This window comes from Podarcis cretensis, assembly GCF_951804945.1.
Source record: "Podarcis cretensis genome assembly, chromosome: 10".
Classification (NCBI taxonomy): domain Eukaryota; kingdom Metazoa; phylum Chordata; class Lepidosauria; order Squamata; family Lacertidae; genus Podarcis; species Podarcis cretensis.
The window spans coordinates 4,467,501-4,471,756 of NC_137179.1; positions in this window are offsets into that span (position 1 = coordinate 4,467,501).

The window sequence follows — 4,256 nt, forward strand, 5'->3', positions numbered from 1 at the left end:
GACTTTCACTTTTTGCAATATGACAACCTTCAAAATTAAGGACTGCACATCTGTTTGTGCATGTTTGGTACGGAGTTTATATGTAAAGATTCTATGCTATGAATTTCTTTTGCTCTGATACGTCGCCAGGATCAAATTTTGTTGGATTAATTCACTAAAAAGTTTTAAATGGGTTTTGATTAAATGTGCAACTGATCGCCAATGTTTTGAATTTTACTGTGTTTTTATCCTCCTTAGTATGTTTTCTAAACCGCTATTCTGAACAATACTCTTAAGAATGTCAGAAGGTCCCACAAATGACAACACTTTGGAGGTCCCAGGTCACAAGGTGGTTAGATTGGTTTCAACTAGAGCCAGGGCCTTTTCAGTGCTGGCCCCCATCTGATGGAACGCTCTGTCACAAGTGACCAGGGCCCTGCGGGACTTGACATCTTTCCGCAGGGCCTGCAAGACAGAGCTGTTCTGCCTGGAATTTGGTTTGGACTCAGTCTGACCCTTATGTTTCCTTCCCTTTATGGCTACTTTAATATGAGGCTGCTTTTTAAATTCTATTTTTAATCTGTATTTTAAATTGGTCCACCCCCACCCCCCAATTATGTGATTTTACTGGTGTTAGCTGTCCTGAGCCCGGCTCTGGCTGGGGAGGGCGAGGTATAAATACATAAATAATTATTGTTGTTGTTGTTGTTGTTGTTGTTGTTGTTGTTGTTATTATTAGAAGCTCAGAGTCGTCCCGGTGGTCAGACTGGAGCCTCTGGGTGCCACGTGGATAGTAGCCCCTTTTGAGGAGGAGATAGCCCTGCTTAGCACCACCCATGGACAGGCCTTGGAGGGGATGGCTGGATCCTGAGGACGACCTGGGGACCCTGAATTGCAGGGGTTGGGCTAGATGACCCTGGAGCCCCCTTCCTGCGCCACATATCTATAATTCTATGGCACAGAACTGTTTTATTAAACTGTGGTTCGTTAGATGATGGCTTGAGCTTTATGTGCGAACTCTGACCAGCAGACTGGATTTACGTATAAGCTAAACAAGCTCTAGCTTAGGGCCACACTCTCTTGGGGGCCCCCCAAAAAATTTAAAGGGGAGAAAACTGGATGTACATTTCCAAAATATAAGATAAAAAAACAAATAAAATAAAAGCTACATACAGCAACAGTGTTTTGTGTTGTGTAGGCTGCTATGATGTAAGTCACGGGCCCCGCCTGCTAGCCTGCTCCCTAAAATATCCCTGGTTTGCTCCTTTCTATATACAGTGGTGCCTCGCAAGACGAAATTAATCCGTTCCGTGAGGCTCTTCGTATAGCGGTTTTTTCGTCTTGCGGAGCAAGTCCATTGACAGCTTAGCGGATTAGCGCTATTAGCGGTTTAGCGGCTTTTAGCGATCAGCTGTTAAGCGGCTTATCAGCGGATCAGCTGATAAGCGGCTTAGCGGCTTAGGAAAAGGGGGGGGAACCCGCAGGAACTCGCAAGACATTTTCGTCTTGCAAAGCAAGCCCATAGGGAAATTCGTTTTGCGAAGCGCCTCCAAAACGGAAAACCCTTTCGTCTAGCGGGTTTTCCGTCTTGCGAGGCGTTCGTCTTGCGGGGCACCACTGTATAGGGTGCCTACATTCTGCAGGGACTGGTTGCATGTGCAACATGTGCAAATGGCTTGAGATACCTGTGGGGTCCATCAATTACCATATAGCATATATTCAACACAAAAAACAGCTACAATTTGTTGTTGACAAAGGTCAGCTGGACATAGAAAGGACCCCATTACTTCAGGAGCATAAAGTTAAAGGACCCCTGACCATTAGGTCCAGTTGCGGCCGACTCTGGGGTTGCGGCGCTCATCTCGCTTTACTGGCCGAGGGAGCCGGCGTACAGCTTCCTGGTCATGTGGCCAGCATGACTAAGCCGCTTCTGGCGAACCAGAGCAACGCAAGGAAACACCGTTTACCTTCCCGCTGGAGTGGCACCTATTTATCTACTTGCAACTTTGACGTGATTTCGAACTGCTGGGTTGGCAGAAGCAGGGACCGAGCAACAGGAGCTTACCCCGTCTCGGGGATTCGAACTGCCAACCTTCTGATCGGCAAGTCCTAGGCTCTGTGGTTTAGACCACAGCGCCACCCATGTCCCTTTTAATCATTAATTATGGGTGTGTGTAAATTAAAAACTCAAAAAGGAAAAAAGGGTTGGGAAAGGGAGGGTGCTGAGTTTACCCATAATGCCAAGCCATATTTAAACCACGGTTTGTAAGCTAACAACCATTGCTTCATATTGTGTTTTGTTGCCGGTAAGCAAAGCATAGAATTATAGTGTTAGAAGGGGACAACTTGGTTCAACCCCCTGCAATGCAGGAATCACAACTAAAGAGGCACGGCACATAGAAACATGCGCAGCTTAAGAATTCCATGCCATGGAATGTGCAGTTAGGAATAGCATTAAATGTCAGAAAAACTAATAACTGGATATGACAAAGATGGGACCTCACCCAATGGATTCAAATGACAATAAGGAGATTTCAAGTCAACATTAGAAAGAACATTCTGAAGGTAAGAGCGATTCGATGCTGCAAATGGAGAAGACTCAGGGCTGGATTTAGATTTGATGAGGCCCTAAGCTACTGAACAGGTGACCGGGGTGGTGCAGTGGTCTAAACCACTGAGCCTCTTGGGCTTGCCGATCAGAAGGTTGGCGGTTCGAATCCCCACGACGGGGTGAGCTTCCGTTGCTCGGTCCCTGCTCCTGCCCACCTAGCAGTTTGAAAGCATGTCAAACTGCAAGTAGATAAATAGGTACCGCTCCAGCGGGAAGGTAAACGGCGTTTCCGTGCGCTGCTCTGGTTCACCAGAAGCGGCTTAGTCATGCTGGCCACATGACCCGGAAGCTGTACGCCGGCTCCCTCTGCCAGTAAAGCGAGATGAGGGCCACAACCCCAGAGTCATCTGCGACTGGACCTAATGGACAGGGGTCCCTTTACCTTTGTAATTCACGATTATAAAGATATTAAGGTTTGCAATTAATTACATCACATTTAACCTGTCCCTAATTGGGGGTGCGCTCCCGCTGCTCGGTCCCAGCGCCTGCCAACCTAGCAGTTCGAAAGCACCTCTGGGTGCAAGTAGATAAATAGGGACCGCTTACCAGCGGGAAGGTAAACGGCGTTTCCGTGTGCGGCTCTGGCTCGCCAGAGCAGCGATGTCACGCTGGCCACATGACCCGGAAGTGTCTCCGGACAGCGCTGGCCCCTGGCTTCTTAAGTGAGATGGGCGCACAACCCCAGAGTCTGTCAAGACTGGCCCGTACGGGCAGGAGTACCTTTACCTTTTAATTGCAGCTTAATTCGTTTTATGCTGATCCCAGTGCAATAAGAGTAGCTTCCCGATTTTCCTAAAACTCTCTTGCTGATTGTCTCCTTCCCTCTCGTGGTTGTTTGCATCTCAAAATGTCGTTCATCATCATCCCAGATTTTGTTCTTGAAGGGGTCTGTTCTTGGTGTCTGTTAAACAACCACGGTTTGTAGCCTTATGCGGCTTTGCTCTCAGGTGGGAAAAATATTGCACCCGGGAAAGGGAAAATGGGAGTCAACAGACACTCAAGGAATAGTTTCGGAGAAAAAGCTTTAATTCTACCATCCATGAACTGGTAGAAGGAGTAAGTGTGATAGTTCACAAACAAGCACGAGTTCACAGTCATATGCACAGAGTATATATTCCCCTTCCAGTTCCCTCCCCTTTCTCCTCCCTCAGGAGTCCTGCCCCATGTTGTGTTTCCTGAGCATGTACAGAAAGCTCCTGTCTTGGACTCTTGGCACCCTTCCCAGGAAAAGGGAATGAGAGCAGTTCATCATGTCCAAAGATGTTGCAACTGAATGAGATAAGATTCAGTTCTCAGGCCTGCTTTGAACAGAGCCTATTCACTAACTTTTTGAAGCCTTCTTGTACTGTGATAAAAAGTAACGGTTTGCCTTTGCCACAGAAAGCAGAGGAAAACTTTAGCTGTGGATTTTTTAGAAGACAAAAGGAATTTTGGAGATTTGAGGCTGGGGTTATTATTGACGGGGGGTGACTTCAGGCCTAGGTGGGGTCACCTGTCCTCACTTCCTTCAGGTTTAGGGTTACGTCTGAACCGGGACTGTGTTCTTAGTAATGGGAGATTGGGCTGTACCAGTAAGCCCTTGCAAGCCCTTACAGGCGTCCACCGAAAGAAATCTGCAGGATTTTCACCAGCAAACGCACACACAAAAGCAGACCACACCACTGCA